Genomic DNA, 18,493 nt, shown 5'->3' on the forward strand with positions numbered 1-18,493 from the left:
GGCACACTGCTTATTTATGAGAGATAATATGGGGTTCAGCTCTTTAATGAAAAATAATTCAAGTTCCATGAAGCCAGTTACCTCATCTTCATGCCTTTCCCTCCAGCTGTTTCACTGGCCTAGAGGAATCCATTTTCTCCTCCCCACTTCCTCTTAAAAATTGTAAAAAAAAACCCTAAGCTTCTTAATAAAATCTTGTTAAATTTAAGTGTAGCTCACATCAGTCATTCACTTCTCTGAATTCTATTTTTTTGTTTATTTATATTCTATCATATAAATTTAAGATATACAACATGACATTTTGATATACATATGTACAGAGAAATGATTACTACAGTCAAGTAAGTTAACATATTCACCCTCTCATATAATTACCTTTATTTTTTACAGTACTAGTACCTAAAATCTATTCTCTTAATAAGTTTCCAGTATACAGTATAATGTTACTGACTATGGTCCTCATGTTGCTCATTGCCTTCTCTAAATTCTTGTAACTTTTCACCAAAAAGTGTCATGTAGTCACTCACTTACATTTATAATGTGCTGCATTTTCCTTGCATGTAATTGTTTCTCTAAAGGACAAGCTATAGAGTCAGAAAGATCTGCTATGAATTGATGGTGTTACATAGGCTAAGCTATTTCTTTTCTCTATGTCTGAGCTTTTCTCATCTCGTAAATGGAAATAAAAACTTGTATTGACTAGTTGTAACAACTGGTGAAAGCATGTGTGTGAAGAGCCTGGTTAAATGGTAGCAGCCTGATATATGGCAGCTCCTGTTGCCATAATGAAATAAGACGGTATATATAAATTGCCAGGTATAGGCCCTGGCTCATGTTTGGCACTCAATAAAATTTAATTCCCTTGTATGCAATGAATACATCACAAGCATTTCTTGTTTTCATTTTCACTCAGATTTAGTTTTCTCAAGGACAAGGACTAATTTTTTTTTCAAACTTTTCAGTTTGTGTAAATTAATGTTCCATCCTCCATATTTGGGGAGGTATTCTGCACATCTCTCAGGAAATCCAGAAAGAATTGAGTGCCAGGCTGGGCGCGGTGGCTCACGCCTATAATCCCAGCACTTTGGGAGGATGAGGCGGGTGGATCACAAGGTCAAGAGATCGAGACCATCCTGGTCAACATGGTAAAACCCTGTCGCTACTAAAAATACAAAAATTAGCTGGGCATGGTGGCGCGTACCTGTCATCCCAGCTACTCGAGAGGCTGAGGCAGGAGAATTGCTTGAACCCAGGATGCGGAGGTTGCGGTGAGCCGAGATCGTGCCATTGCACTCCAGCCTGGGTAACGAGTGAAACGCCATCTCAAAAAAAAAGAATTGAGTGCCTACTGCCCATATCAGCAACCCAGGTAAGGCACTTTTCTGTTGGTTCTTCTTTGTTTCTCATCTTAACTCTTCCTGTTCTCTCCAATCCTGAGATCACCTTCTAAATAGACTGCTGGTATCCAACCCCTTGTCTCAAGCTCTACTCTTGGAGAAACCAAACTAAGTAAGGAAAAGATTCAAATGACAGAGAGAAAAACAATAGTGTGCAAAATACCAGAAGAACTTTCAGAGCTGTCCAAGGCAGCAAAGACAGGAGAATGTCAATGGAATAAGACAAGAATAGAATTCATTCATTCATGTATAAAAAAGGTACTTATTGAGCACCTAGTATGTACTGAACATTCTTAGGCCTTAGAGATATGGTAGTGATCAAAACTGGCCAGGCATTTATATTGCAGTGAAGGGACATGCAATGAACAAGCAAACTAACATGCAAAATCATATTAAGGAGTGAGAAGAGCTTTGATGGTAAATGGCATTGTAAAAGACTGTGTGCAGGAAAGGTAGCTATTTTAGACAGTGTGATCTATTTAGAGTGAATAAAGGTCTATCTGGGAGGGTGATATTGGAACAAAGACCTGGTCAGTGTGAGAATGACCCACCGTTTGTCCATTGCCTACCTTCTCCTGGAGTGCAAGCAGAAAAAATCATATATGCTAGCCTGGGTATGGATAATAAGACAGGATCAAAATGCTGCTAGTTAGAAAAATGGGATGCACATATTTCTCAGTGTCCGGTCTTCCAAGCTGAGTGCTGAGCTGCTCCAAAATGGACCTTAGGGCTGGACATATGCCTCTAGCTCATGTGTAAGGTCTCTCTGAAGGAATACCTGGGAGGATTTCATAATTTTATCCTTCATTTAAAAATATCTTTTATCCTATTTTTCTTGTTCAGGGCATCTTTTTCCTCAATTTCCAGATGAAAAGACTACCTTTATTTATATAAGACTAGGGTACATACAGAGCATACTTTATCTCATTTAATTCCCACACAACTTTGTCCATTAAGTATTTTTATCCTTTTTGATAGATGAGGAAACTGGGACTTGGGGGGTTTGCTTGAGAGAGCTGGGACACAAACTGAGTCTTTTGGCATCAAGTCCATGATTCATTGCAATGCTGAGTCCACTGGCCTCTTAACCAATCTTCATCCTTTCCCTGCCAACCCCACTGATGGCAACGGGCTTTTATAACCTGATGATCTTCACCTATAGGATCCCATTCCTCTGATGTTTCATCAGTGGGCACAGGATCAGATCTCAGTAAATCTAGAAGATTGGAAGTGAAAAGTCTAAGGATAATTCTATGAAGACATGCCATGTATTTAATATTCTAACTTAGTCCAGGTGCTATACTTGATAGTATTTTCTCACTGCCACATTAAGGTAACAAGCATTTTCTTAAATGTAATATTCACCTTTAAGTATGTACTAAGGTGGCTGATTCTTAATGCTCCTCCTTTTGAGAAAACTTAAGGTGAAATTGAATATAATGCTTTTGATCCATTTCACTCCACCTAGTGGGCCTTTTGTTTGTCTGTTTTTCTTCCAGGACATCCCTCTTGATTCTGAATCTGTACGACTCCTTCCCTTAGCGACGGGTCCTCTAACATCTGGGGGAAATCATGGACAATTTCTTCTGTAGGGCGAACTCTGCTATACAGTTTATGGTGTCAGGTGAATACTTCCTTGTGTTGCAGTCAGAAACTGTAGAGTTTTAAAAATTTAAAATTCATTCTTCTATGTCAGTATTCCAAAGTATATATGGAAAGATATTGCACTGTTAAGGAGATGGCTCTTAACATTTTGGAAATTCAAGGTGATGAATGTCTATATAAGACTCTCTCCTGGTATAAAGGTTGACAATGCTGAACATTTTTAAAGGTTCTTTTTAATATACAAAGTGCACCAATGAGTACTTTTTAATTCTTATAATAATTCTGGGTGAGGTAGGTATTTTTCCAATTCCCATTTTATGCTTCAGTAGCCCTTTCTACTTCTCCATCAAAACATTCTGCTCACTTGTAATTATTTAATAAATTAGTTGTAATTATTTGTTTAATGTGCAGGAGTTACAAAAGGCAAGCTTTGGAACAAGACAGACCTGGTTATGATTCCTGGTTCTGAAAGCTGTACACCCTGTGACCCTAGACAGGTGTCTTAACACCTCACTGCCTCTGTTTCTTCCTCTTTAAAATGTGAACAATAACAATATTGGCCTCATGATTTTTTTGAGTTTTAAAAGTAATAATGTGGATCAGTGCAGTGCTTGACATGCTGAACCCATTCCAAGACTGTTAGATGTAGTTGTTATGATTTGTATTTATCCATTTTCACAGTGCTATAAGGAACTACCAGAGACTGAATGATTTATAAAGAAAAGAGGTTTAATTGACTCACAGTTCTGCATGACTGGGGAGGCCTCAGGAAACTTACAATCATGGCGGAAGGGCAGAAAGGCACTTCTTACAGGGCAGCAGGAGAGAAAGAGAAAGAGAGAGTGAAGGGGAAAGTGCCACACACTTCCAAACAAACAGTTCTTGTGATTAATTAAAAAGTACTCACTGGTGTGCCTTGTATTTAAAAAAATACACTCACTATCACTAGAACAGCAAGGGGGAAGTCCACCCCACATGATTCGGTCACTTCCCACTAGGCCCTTCCCCTGACATGCGGTTATTACAATTCAAGACAAGTTTTGGGTGGGGACACAGAGCAAACCACATCATGATTGTTCTATAATAAAGAGATGGCCACATGGGTTTCATCAGGGACAGCGCTCATTAACCAGTTGTCCTCCTATAATTATTAATAGTGTCCCCTTTGCTTTCAAAAGTGTCCTACTTTGCAAAAAGCATAGAAATGGAGGACAGATTAGTGGTTGCCCAAGATTGGAAAAAGGTAAGGGTAAAGGGTGCAGAAGTGGATGTGGTAATAAAAGGCATCACGAGAGATCCTTGTAGTGAAGGAACGGTTTAGTATCTCTGTCGTGGTGGTGGCTACCTGAGCCTAAACGTGAAAAACTGCATAAAACTAAACACACACACAAACGAGTGCAAGTTAAGTTGGGAAAATCCAAATAAGATTTGTCCATTGTATCAATAGGTATATCTTGATTATGATGTTGCACCAATGTTTTGCAAGATGGTACTATTTAAGGAAACTGGGTAGAGGGTATATGAGATTTCTCTGTATTATTTCTTATAACTCCAGGCGAATCCACAACAATCTCATGATTAAAAAAGAGATCCTAGTTTGGAAGATAAACAATATATCCCAGTAGTAATGTCTATTATCCCACCTTCTATAGAAAGAAGTGCCATTGCCTCCCTCAAGTTTTTTTATTTGGTTTTATTCTTCTTCACAGTATCTACCTCCACTTGGCAAATAACATTTATTTATTTCATCTTTCAACAACTATTTACTGAATGCCTAGTAGATGCCAGGCTTGAGATCTAGCAATGAACAAGATCTCTGTAAAACTTACATTCCAGTGGGAGAAATAAATAATAAGCAAAAATATAATTGATAAATTATTTAATATGTTGGGAAGAGTATGTGTAATGGAAGAAAGACGTAGAGCGGTGGATTAGGGTTCTCCAGAGAAACAGAACCAACAATTGACTCATGTGATTATGGAGGCCGAGAAGTCTCAAGATTATAGTTGGCAACCCGGAGACCTAAGAGAGCCCATGGTGTGTTTCTGATTTGAATGCAAAGGCCCGAGAACCAGGAGAGATGATGGTGTGGTTACAGTTCAGAAGTCAGGAGGCTTGAGGCCCAAGAAGAGCCAGTGTTGCAGTTCAACTCCAAAGGCAGGAAAAGGCTGATGCAATCAGGCAGAAGGAGCTCTCTCTTAGTCATGGGCAAGTCAGACTTTTGGTTCTATTCAGGCCTTTAAGTGATTGGATGACAATCACCTACTAGGCAAAGAAATATGCTTTATTCAGTCTACTGATGCAAATGCTAATCTCATCTAAGAACACCCTCACAGACACACCCAGCATAATGTCCCACCAAGTATCTGAGCACCCTGTGTTTCAGTCAAATTAACACATATGAGCTATCTTAGCAAGATGAAAAGCAGTGAATGCAGCTTGGTGGTTAAAATTTTAAATAGGGTGGTCATATAGTCTCATTGAGGAAGGAACATTTGAGTGAAGACTTAAAGGAGATGGGAGAATAAGCCATTTATTTGCTTATTGCTTGTCTCCCTCCATCAAATGAAAGATTTATGAAGCCAGAGACTTAATTCTTATCTGTTATATCCCTGGTGCCTGGTGCAGGGTAGATACTCAAAAATATTCGTTGGGTGAATGAGTGAATGATTGAGGATGGGGATTGGTTTGCATCTGGTTATATCTCCTGTCCTTAGCACTGTACCTGGCACATCCTAAGCCATCAAAAAGTGTTGTTTATATGATTGTCTTTGAATCCCATGATTGTATATAATGTCCAATAAACTTCACTGAGGACACTGATTCCCTTGCTTTGTTTGATATTGTGGCCCCAGTGCTTCAGCACTTAGAACAGTGACTGGAAAATACCTAATAGTCAATAATTGTTACTGAGCAAATGCGCACAGATAAGAGGACTGAGGCTTGGAAATGTTAAATGACTTGAAAATGTTCTCACAGCCAGGAAGCAACAAAGCATGGGGCTTAAATTTGTCTTTTTAAATTCTCAAATTTCAATATTTCATCTATCTCAAACTGCTTTAAAAATTGTCCTGGGGTTTCGTGTTTGGCCATGGCCTTGCTTTCCCCTACACCACCTCCCCTCCTTGTCTACGCCAGGCTGTGTTGTGTGGCCATGTCTCCCTGAGTGACAAGCGGGCAGGTTATATGCAGTTGTCAGTACACAGGGCCTCCCAGAGGATGGTCTTCTCCTCCAGATACCACAGTGTACAGGGGACACTCTCTCACCTTAGCACAGGCAGAAGGTAATGCAACCTTTTGGCGACCATCGACTTTGTCAGACAATAGTGCCGTTCAGTGTGAAAGACTCCACCGGGAAGTTGCAGACTTTTAAAACTAATTTGGTGTTTATTCAACTTTGCAATCACTTCTATGTACTATCTGTGTTTCACACACCGTGAAACGGCGCTGCACTGTGCAATTGAATTAGTTGTACAGTGACTCAAAGGCATTAAACAATGACTTTGATATTTTAAGTACTGACTAGGAGGGATTTTTAATTCCTTCCTCATAATGAAAGCTGCAAAAAAACCCAGTTACACAACCCTGGAACACTTACTCTCTTTTCTATTCTGGGTGGACCCCACTGAGACAGAAAAAAACCTCCGAGCATTTAGTTTGCTTAATGGCAGAAGAAAAATTAAACAAGCATAGACGTGCAACCTTAATGACACCCAGCAACACTAGAATAACAGTTCCCAGCTTCTAAAACCTGTTATTTAATATAATGGGCAAATCTTGTGGGAGCTTTTCAGGTGCTGCTGAGTCTGTAAAAACAGCTACTTTGTGAGGAGGGGTAGGGGCAGAGGCAGGGCGAGTGTCTTGCTTGTGCTCGCTTGCTTAGGAGGGTCTCAGTGCAGAAACCAAGGCAGGCGGGTGCAGGCGAAATACAGCACTGGCAGGAGAGTCCCTGAAGGCTGTGGCCCTTCCATGGCCAATGGTGTCGCTATGCTAGGCACAAATGTGTCCGTTCTGTTGGAAACAATATGGGACTTTTCATACAGTGCCTTTCTGGAGATGGTACTGATAGAAAGAAGAAGGGGGGAAAGCAACGCAACAAAAAACAAAGACCACAGCAAGTGAATTAGTACCATGAAACTATGAGCATTAACTGGTAATAGTTCAGGGCAAACCACCTAAGTGATGATTCACATCTGACAATAAATACATGAATAGCTGTTGAAAGCTTGTTTGATTTTCACAAAGAGGTTTAAGCAAACATTTGTTTGTTCATTAGTCTTAAGCAACACTTTTACGGCAGGGGATGCATTAAACCTAACATATGTCTGCGACCAAGATATTTGGTGGTTTTAAAGATGAAGACACAAAGCCGTGCATATAGTTTATGCCAAGCGGCCCTGAACTACCTGTAATGGAGTGAGATACAGTTATTATGTATTAATGCTGTGAATCTTCATCCATAGAGAGAAAACAAACAGGCGAGAAGGAGGGCAGCATCTTGGGGGATAAAGACTTAGAGGGCCCCATTCTGCAATTGGTATTGAGTTTGCATAAACTCATTTTGTTGTTGTTGTTGCATAATTTTTAAAAACGCAACTGGTTTAAATCTGTTCCCTGAGGTAATTTATGCGAAAGCAGCATGCTAACACCATAAATTCCCTGCTTATGGCAATCTCAGCTTGTGTGTCAGGTCGGTGTAGGTTACTGAGCAAATGGCCGCTTCAAAATTTTTAGGGTAATTGCCTCTATAACTCGTTTAGCATAGGCCCTGTCAGGAAATCTCTAATTGTAATTGACGCTTCTGCTTCCCTTTCTCCTCCTCCTTTTTAACCACATTGTTGTTCTAAAGGCTTCACTCTCCAGTGCAGAAAAGCATGGGGCTTTTCATCTTCTGTAGCACTTGGATTTTGTCATTATTAAAGCCTTTTCTCATGAAAATGTGATGTCACCCCCGACGGAGTCCAGAAGGTGATGGTTGGTTGGGGGTACCTCTACCCCAGCCCAATTTCTATCTGTGCTTAAGAAACCTTCAGTCCAGAGAAGGAAGATCTTGATGGGGTTGGGATAAGATAAAGAGCAAATTACCACTAGTCCAATTCTCCTGCATTTTGTATGAATGCTGGATTGGCTGTTGATTTCTACCAGAATGGTGTGAACAAAGTCAACAGCATACTTCTCTCCTCTCATCTCATGTGTACCGGCATGATGCCTTGGTAGGAAGCGTATCATTGGGATTATATATTACAATATTCATGGCCAGGAGCTTCTGTTGATTTGTGTCTACATATGGGGATTTTTCATCAAATTGCATAAAGTATGTTAAATAATCAACTCTGAAATCCAATTCATTAATTATCTTGCTTAAAATATACTTCAAATATATCACATTTGACATCATATGTCACTGATAGTAGAGGGAAATGATAACACTTAAAATCAATAAGTGTTTTTAATTTATTTTACTTATTATGGTTGTCATAATATTTTGACACGGAGGGCTGACATGTCAACCATGCTGTTATCAGGAGGGAAGGCAATGGCATTAAACTGTCTCACCGTCCGTGCTACTGTTTCAGCATAAAGTGGGCCCAGGGGGAAAATAAAGCCAAAATCTCCAAGGAAGTATCTGCTTATGAAGTCAATACAGGTCATCACTGCATAAACCAGCCTGAGCTCAAAACAAAAGCTGGGGGAGAGAAGTCTTCACTCTAAGCTGTTATCTTTTCTCCCAAAGGGTTCAAAAACAGAAAGAGCACTAAAAATGTGGGAGTGCGCTCTGTGTGCCAGACTTGCGCAAAGCGTTCCACATATTTTATCTCATTTCCTCTAAGAGGTGAGGTACTTTTACATGGCTAAACCCAGGTTCGAATGAGAGTCTGTGTGATTTCATGCCTGGCTCTATTCTCGGACACCAAAGCCGTCCCTGTTCTGTATGGTTTGGAACGAAAATGGATTCTGACTTCTGGATCATCATGACTTTCCACCCAGAATCCTGCCTTAGACTTAAATCCTGGCCAACTCTTACTGCTGCATGGTGATGCAGTAGGATTTGCATGTGGACAGAGGGTTGTTACAACATGCTTTGGTACTCCAGGAGAGGGTAGGCTTGAAGGCAACTAATGCTCTTCTCTTTGTCTCTAAGCATTAGAGATTAAAGGCAGATTCAAAAGAAATAGTAAGAAAGGAGAACTTGAGAGCTATGTGGGTTTTCTTGCTATTTAGGACACAGGCAAAGCCAAAATTGTTTTTAAAGGCTAAATGTAGGTTTGACCCTGCTTGAAGTAAGCACCAAAGCAATGAGTAATAGATGAGACTTGGAATCTGACAACAGCAGCATTCTCTATGCCCAGCTAATTAGAAGCCAGTAAAGAGCTCCTGGTGGGCAGGGCTGATGTCTTCTTTACTTTCGTCCTTGTTTTGTACAGAATGGGTGCCCAACCAGGATTGCTGAATGCAGTTTTTCATCCATAGCCAGGAATCAGCAGCTTGTTCCTATCTTAACTCCTCTTTTCTCAGCTATTGGTTTGCTTATAAAATGTTTTCTCTTTTCCTGAAGACTTAAGAATTAGCTTCGAGGACTAAAAGCTAGTCATTTGTTAACATAATATTTCATTAGTGTCATTTTTATGGACAAGGCTCTGTGTTAGGTGCTAGGGATAAAGCAGCAGTGAGGCTGGGCACAGTGGCTCACGCCTATAATCCCAGCATTTTGGGAGGCTGAGGTGGGCAGATTACTTGAGGTCAGGAGTTCATGACCAGCCTGGCCAACATGGTAAAATCCCATCTCTACTAAAAATACAAATATTAGCTGGGCGTGGTGGTGGGCACCTGTAATCCCAGCTACTTGGAGGCTGAGGCAGGAGAATTGCTGAAACCTAGGAGGTGGAGGTTGCAGTGAGCCAAAATCATGTTATGGCACTCCAGCCAGGGTGACAAGAACAAACTCCATCTCAAAAAGAATTTTCACTAGGTCAGTAATGTCTTTGGATTGGTTATTTAAAAATGCCATTGTGAATTCTACCTTGATGTGTCTGTAGTTTCTTTCTTTCCTTTCTTTCCCTCCCTCCCTCCCTTCTTTTTCCTTTCCTTCTTTCCTTCCTTCTTTCTTTTCTTTTCTTTTCTTTTTTTCTTTTTCTTTGTCTCACTCTGTTGCCCAGGCTGGAGAGTACAGTGACACAATCTTGGCTCACTGCAACCTCCGCCTCCCAGGTTCAGTGATTCTCCAGTCTCAGCTTCCCAAGTAGCTGAGATTACAGGCGCCTGCCACCATGCCTGGCTAATTTTTGTATTTTTTAGTAGAGACAGGGTTGGCCAGGCTGGTCTGAAACTCCTGACCTCAGGTGATTTGCCTGCCTCAGCCTCCCAAAATGCTGAAATTACAGGCGTGAGCCACCATGCCCGGCTGGAGTGTCTGTAGTTTCTAAGAAAACCATTGTCAGATAAATAAATCATTATCTTAGGAGTGAAAATGCAACTCATTATTTTTCTAGTTTCCCTAATAATAACAATAACAACTAATTCTTATTAGTCTTTCTAATGCTAATAACAGGCTAATAATAGTAATAAGCCAGCCACTATGAAAAGAGCGTTACAAAAGCATTATCTCATACAATCTTGACTATAATCCTAGGAAGCAAGTCCCATTATTATTTCCATGTTACTTACAGGGAAGCTGAGGTATGGGGAGATCAGGTAATTTACCCAGGGTTACATAGCTAGTAAATAGCCAGACAACAGCTGTGTGAATCAACATATTGTGTTATTTCCACTAAACTCTGTGATGTCATGGGAATGGGGAGGACCTTTTCTTTACAGTTGCCCCTTAATCAGTTGATTCCAGGATGCCCACAGATATCAAAATCCTCAGGATGTGCAAGTTCTTTGTATAAAATGGCTTAAGATTTGTGCATTACCTATGTACATCCTCCTGGATACTTTAAATCATCTCTAGATTACTTGTAATACCTAATACAATGGAAATGTTATGTAAATCATTGCTATACTATATTTTTATTTCTATTATTTGTTTTGTTGTAATGTTATTTTTTATCATTTTTTTCCCAAATATTTTTGATCTGAGTTTTGATGAATCTTCCATGTGGAACTCATGGGTAGGGAGGATCAATGTGCTTGGAAAATAATTATTAGACAAAGCCTTGTGCTAGAAATCAAAAGTATCAACTGGGCTCAGGTTGCACAGAATCTACCAGAATTTTAAAAGATATTATAGTAAAATATACATAATGTAACACTTGCCACTTTGACAATTTTTAAGTGTATAATTAAGTGGCATTAATTACATTTACAATGTTGTGCAGTCATTACCACCATCTATTTCCAAAGCTTTTGGATCACACCAAGCAGAAACTCCGTAACCATTAAGCAAAACCTCCCTCCCCTAACTCTGGTAACCTGGAATCCACTTTTTGTCTCTATGTCCCTGTTGTAGATATTTTCAGTGGAATGATACAGTATTTGTTCTCTTCTGTCTGGTTTATTTCACTTAGTATAATGTTTTCAAGGTTTATTCACATTGTTGCCTGTATCAGAACTTCATTCCTCTTCATGGTTCAATAATCTGCTAGAAATTTGACAAAACTATTTTTGTTAGTTCAGTGATTATGAAATATTTGAAGTTGAATAACCATAATTTTAAGCAAACATTGTACTCTTTAGTTTTCTGCTATCCCTATGATACCTTATTGTCTTAAAATTAGTAGCCTGCTTGCACTTACTAACACTGTCTAGCCCATTCAGGAGGCATTTGTGGTTGCAATAATCTTCCCTGTGATTTGGGCTGACAAGTTCTTAGAGGTTAATTACACTGAGTCCTCTCCTAAAGAAGGTGGAAACTTGTCTTTGTACTTCTTTTTGCCATCACCTATTAACACTGTGCTTTCTATACTAGATGCTTACTAAACATTTGTGAATACAAATTCAAATTCAATTTATCAAATCTCTATCAAGTATTTAAAATGTTCTAGGCTCTGTGCTAATAGTTAGGGATACAACACGGAGGTAGTTCCTGCCCTCTTGGAAACTATGCTACAAGTGGACAATGATGAGGAAAGTGGCCATCTTTAAAATAACAGTGTCTTCTATTTTTGTAGTTTTTTGTTTCTAAAGGGTGTTTATATATATTAGCTCATTTATTGTTATTTCTTTTAGTGTATTCTAAATGATACCGTTGGAAGAGATTTTTGGTTAACCACAAGATTTTGAGGTTTGATTTCATGGGGTGGTAAATGAATTAATTCTTTAAGAAAAAGGTTTCTTTAAGTCTAAAAATAGTTCTTATAAGTCATTGTTTCTCAGTCAAGTTGGAAGATGTGCCCATTTCTGCTATGCTCTAAGAATCTTCAACTTTCCTGCCGTTTCATGAACTGAACTCTTTTGATAGCTCCAAAATTTAAGTTTAAAAGGTGGCTTAAAACAAAACCCAGAGCACATTACCCTTGTCTTTTCATGTGTACTACTATATGTCCCTAGGTCCGTGACCGATAGTTTGAAGGTTCTTAGAGAGTGAACAGAGTTTCCGAGCTTTCTTGGGTGGGTTTCCTGAGTTCACCAGACTAGCTGTCACCTGGAAATGTTCCGCTCGCTTGGTTGTCAACAGCATCCTGGTGGAAAAGAGGATAATCCAACAATGGCTGCCACACAGACCTCAGGAACTTTCCACCTTGCTATGTAGCTGAAAGTGTTGGTCTCTGTCTTCATTTGTCACAAGCCTCCCTACTCTGGAGATCTATGGAAAGATCATAAACGGTAAGAGCCAGCATTTAGTCGGTAAGGTGGCAGAGATGAGATGGTGTCTTTCAGAATTTTCTATTAAGCACTTAGTCTTGTGTCATTACCAAGTAAGGATTAAAGAGGCCTACAGAGAGCCACAGACTAGCATCATTTAAAGGATACAAATGCAAATCACAGTTACAAAAGTGCTTTTTGTCAAACATTAGAAAAGAAAATGTAGACGCTACTAAGAAAATGGTGCAGAAGGCAGAGAAGACTCTTGGAATGGGAGGAAATTCCAGTTCAGTCTGGTTTATAGAAACTTCAACCACAAGCTCTTTTCAAAAGGATATCAGGATTCAAGCATTACATCATCTAAATAATTTCTCATTGGATGTTCAGTCTCTGACTGGCCAGAATCGGGTTCCCTTTATTTAACCCTTTCCCTGCCAAGACATAGCCTATCCTAACTTTGAGAATGTAATTTTCCTGTTATTTGCAGCAGCATTTCACATTTGAGCAGAACACATGTGAAGAAAGTTGCTTTCTATAAACCCTTTACCTCAGTTTAAGTTTTTTATGCTTAGAGTGTCAAAAAAGTTATTTCAAATGCTTTGTTGCTATGTAATTGCAAAAGCAGCATTACCGAGAGAAATGCATCAATAAAGACCTTTGGAAAATAGAGAATGTCAAGCCATTATATGATTACCTTTCCTACACCTCAGTCCTCTTTCTCTTGCAGCTACACTCCTACATTTTGGTTCAACGTTTATGTCAGATTATGTGTTTTACCTAGTCATTATGGATGGATATTAAAATTACAGGCTTATAACTAAGCAACCATTTGCAAAAAATGAAGTAACATACCATGGCCACCAAAGAGACATCTAAGTGTTTTGGCTAAAGGGTGACAATTTTATTTGGGTATTTCACACTTTATTGAGGAAAGAGCATCGATATAGTTAATGATTTCAAAAGTATACCACTCTCGAATTGTCCTGCAGTCCTCCTGTCTTTTCACTGGATGCGTAAATGGAATCAGAGAGACGCAGACAGTAATCGTGGGTCAGACTGATAAAATGACTCATAATAGCTTTGGAGTTGCAAAACGTAGGGCTGTTATCTTGAGTTCATATCACTTTCCCTCCCTTCTAAGAGTGTTATAGGAAATACCCATTTTTCAGTTAATAAATTAAAATCCTCTCAATCATTTTTTGTGTTTATAACATCCCTGGAGATAAATGGAGACAACCCCAGGTATCGCAAAACCAGAACAAGAATCACAGGTTCAGAGGCATGAAGAATTGTACAGGAGAGGAGAACATGGGCACTCTGAGCTCACACCTGCTTGCAGGAGGGCTGGCTGCTGAGATATAATGGTGCCAGCCAGGAGAGAAGGGAGGAAGGAGCTACATTGGATTTATCAAACATGTTGTGCTTACTCTCCCTCCTGGCTTCATTACTGCACAAAAGATTATAAGACTTGACCCCACCAGTCAGGATTTTGTCTCCAAAGACAACAAGGGGAGAGTGGGAGAGTGAAACCCCCAGGGCTGACCTTCGGAGGAGATGAGAAGCTCTAAGAGTAAGTATGAAAGAGTAGAAAAATTAGAGCGGTTAGGGAGCATTAGCAGTTTCTTTACCTTTTCTCACATGGGGCCTTACATTTCAACTGATGCAGAATTGGCAGGGGCTCAGGATGCTACAGGGTTCGATACTGTAAAATTAGGTGTGTTTGAAAGAACAAAGTTCTTTACCTGGCTCAACAAAGTTCCCTTGTCACCTCTGAAAACCATTTTCTAGAATGCAGGCTCCCTCTAGCCCAAAGCTTAAAATTATCAGTCATGTTGAAAAGAAGAATAAAAACACATCCACACACTGCTGTGTATTTCATTCTGGTTTAGAAATCCATTATCTTTCAAATATCCATGTTGTAAGGCAGGTTCCTCGGGAAGCAGTTTCTGGGAGAGCATATTGGGTAGTGAGTTATCTGGCTTAGCAGGCAAGGAAGGGACTAGCGAGTCCTTTTTACTCTTTCATACTTACTCTTCGAGCTTCTCATCTCCTCCGAAGGTCAGCCCTGGGGGTTTCACTCTCCCACTCTCCACCTGTTATCTTTGGAGACAAAATCCTGACTGGTGGGGTCAAGTCTTATAATCTTTTGTGCAGTAATGAAGCCAGGAGGGAGAGTAAGCACAATATGTTTGATAAATCCAAGATGTAGCTCCTTCCTCCCTTCTCTCCTGGTTGGCACAGTTGTATCTCAGCAGCCAGCCCTCCTGCAAGCAGGTGTGAGCTCAGAGTGCCCATGCTCTCCTCCCTATGTTCTCCTCTCCTGTACAATTCTTCATGCCTCTGAACCTGTGATTCTTGTTCTGGTTTTGCAATACCTGGGGTTGTCTCCATTTATCTCCATTTATGTTATTATAGTAATGCAGTCACAACCAGGGCCTTGGTGTCCTGTGGCCTCGCTCCTTTGGAGACCTCTGGAGCTGATAGCCCTGCACAGTTGCCGTGTACTGGGGATAGGGGACCACCTGACTCATCATGAGATGTGTGTGGCCCTAGGGATTGAGGTCTCATCCTGAGTAAGGTGGCTGTCTAAGGCAACTCCTAGAGAGTGACTCAGCTGAGAACTATATATGGTCAACCCTTCTGGTGGCTGAGGGAATGAGTCTTAGTCCCATAAGGTGGATTTGGGCAGCACACCACAGCATCTACTACATTAAGATAAAGGGTCTCAGCAAAATTCTGGGATTATTCAAAATTATCTAAGATCATTCAAAACTCTAAGATTTTCTAGTCCTTTCAAAAATTGCCAAAGTAAGCTCAGGGTGCCAAATTGCCAGTGTAATCTCGGGCTATTGGAGTTTTCTTTATCTTTAAAGATAAAGCAAATTGATATGTAGAGCTTCATGGCATCTTTAAAGAAAATATCTGTGGCCCAGAGAGATGGCAGATTGCCTAGAAAATGTAAGGTGAGGCTTTTGTTTGGAACCTTTCTACTCAGGTCATCAAATGAATAGCTTTTCCATAAAACAGATAGTAGTAAGAATACAAGGGTCTTCTGGTGTTTGAGCTGCAGGATAGTGGGGGACAGGGGTAGGAGTGTAGTGGCCTCCATCACAATTTGCTTGGAAGAATAGAAAGTGGTTGGCTTAGGCTTCCCTACTCCAGCTTGAGTCCACATTCTTAGAGGATGAGCTAAAAGCTGCATTCTGGATCTTTCTGTGTAAGAAGCGGAGCAATCTGCTGCCAAGTATGGGAGCACTGGAGCCTTGAAATGGAATCCAAATACTAGTTGAGGATTTGGAACAGTGCCTTATATGGCATCATTGTTCAGAGCCACTTTAAGGAGTTAGGGTATCAAGGGCTGTCTGCGATTCAGGAGATGAAGCAAGAAGATATGTGTGCCTAATGTTGAAGAAAAGCATTTTTATGTCTGTTAACATTTATGGTGTCCGATTGAGTGAGTTAGCAAAATAAAGACAGATGGCAACAGATTAATGTGAACACTTACAATACCTACAATACTGCGCCCACTCCAGCTGAAGCTCTTCAGCTCAACTTCCTCTACAACTCACAGTCAGATGTCACTTAGTGACCCTGAAGAGAAGAACAATTTATGATGGATCAGGAATCAGGATTAACCATACATTTATCATGGAATAAGGAATCAAAAACTTCATTTAATGTATAACCGTGATGTTTGTCTGGGCCTGGTGGATCATTACTTTGCAATCACTCCTCGTGTTAGGAAGCAGGAATTGATTAGCCCAGGGTCATTAAGTCCATCCCCTGCCTCCAGGCTGTACAGTTGGTGTAAATGGTTCCAGCTGGATGTGCCTTTATGCTATTCTTAAGGAGCTCCTGAAGAGGAAATTACAAGATGTCCCAGAGGGGCACACTCTGAGGGTCTCACAGCCTTAAGTGCCAAGAAGTTCCTTTCCATATTTGAGGAGCGTTGGACTAGGGAGTCATGAAATCTCGGCTCCCCTATCAATTCAGATATTTAGGAGTGGTTAGACCTTGCGGTAACTATTCTTTGACTTCGGTTTTTTTATTCATATGTAAGATGAGAATAAAAGCATTTCTCTTGATACCCCCATGAGGCTACTGGGAGGTTCAAAGAAGACAGTGATACACAGAGCACCATTGCATTTCTAAATTAGATTGTGATTTACCAACTTAAAGGTACAAATTGAGATCAATTAGATACAAATTAAAGACCAATCAGACCAAGGAAAAGCAGAGTGATTAAGAGTGAAAAGCCTCCATGCATTTAGATTGAGAGAACAGGATAAGATGGAGTTTATCATGCTTACAGTTGGCCATTAGGTGTGTTGGACTTAGTCATGTTCAAGCCTATTGTCCTCATCACAATGTGAGACCAAAGATTAAGTTCTATGATACGGCTGTCTCAATTGTCCTTCTTGGGTTTAAGTACCCCTTGGAAGGATTTTTGCTTCTAGTTTAAGATGCTCTGTGACCCAGAGTGCACTATCCCGTACTTGGCTGAATCCAATTACTAGGAAGATAGTGTGGGTGTTTTAGTGGTGAACCAGAAACCTACCCACTCATTGCACATGTGTTTCCATATCACATAATGAAAAATACATTGTGACTCCAAGCCTTTGATAAATGATGGTCAATTTTTTCCAACACTGGAATTTTTCTAATGCCTGATAAATGTCTTTCATAATTCACTGACGCTTTTGGAGTACAAGAGAACATCTATTATAAAGCAGAGATATGAATTTTTCCCTGGATATACCATCTGACATGACCCACCTTTGCTTTGCTGGCATTTGAATTGGGGCTGTTTCGTTGTTGCTGCCCAGTGGGCTATGCTGCTGCGGTGGGAGAGCTGTGACCCTCTCTCCCTCGATACTTGGACACAATTTGTCCTGTCTCTTTCACCCTTGGAAAGCCTCACTGCTGGTCTGCATGATACCCAGTATCATTTTGATGATAAATGAAGGCCTTTCTTCAAGTACGGTATCTCTGCCTGCCATGGTGAACAAAATGCCTCCTCCAAGGACAATGCAGTTTCTATTTGTTGAAGCTGTTACACAATCATTTCTGCTCTTTGATTTTTGCCTTTCTCAAAGTTTGGGTACATTTCTTTCCCTCGTTTTCTATTTGATTCCTGGGATGTTACAAAAGAGTTTGAGGCTCCTGTGTTTCAGAGATTAAAAAAAAATGTGTGTGTGTGTGTCTTCAAAAAATGAATGGCATATATAAGCACATTTTGAAGATTGAAAATCAGGTAACTATAAAAAGCATTTGGAATTGCACCTCCTCATTTACAAAGTGCTTCCATTACCAAGATCAGCTCTTATTGCATTTATGCTCACAACAATGCTGTGAGGTAGGTAAGGGGAAAGATCAGAAAACTAGGGCTCAATGAATGTAGGTGTTTTGTCCAAATGTATATTTCTGGCAAGTGATGGTGCCAGTATTTAAAGTCAAGTCCTCTGATTACTTATCCCATGTCTTTTCAACTCCACCACAGTACCTGGTACTGAAGAAAACAAACTGATGTTGATTTGACACACATTTAATGACATGCATAATGGTTATTGGGCTGTCTGGTCATTAGGCATCCATGGTAAGTCACCTAAATGAAAAAAGTGAATGTGTTTTAGGCACAGGGAAAGTCAACATTTGTAGCATTGCATGTGGAGACAGCAGAGAAGGAGAAAAAAGAAGACTGTGGTCCCCAGCAGTTGTTTCTTGTGGACGTCAGGGGGCTAGTGGTA

The sequence above is a fragment of the Callithrix jacchus genome, chromosome 7, assembly GCF_049354715.1.
Source record: "Callithrix jacchus isolate 240 chromosome 7, calJac240_pri, whole genome shotgun sequence".
NCBI lineage: Eukaryota > Metazoa > Chordata > Mammalia > Primates > Cebidae > Callithrix > Callithrix jacchus.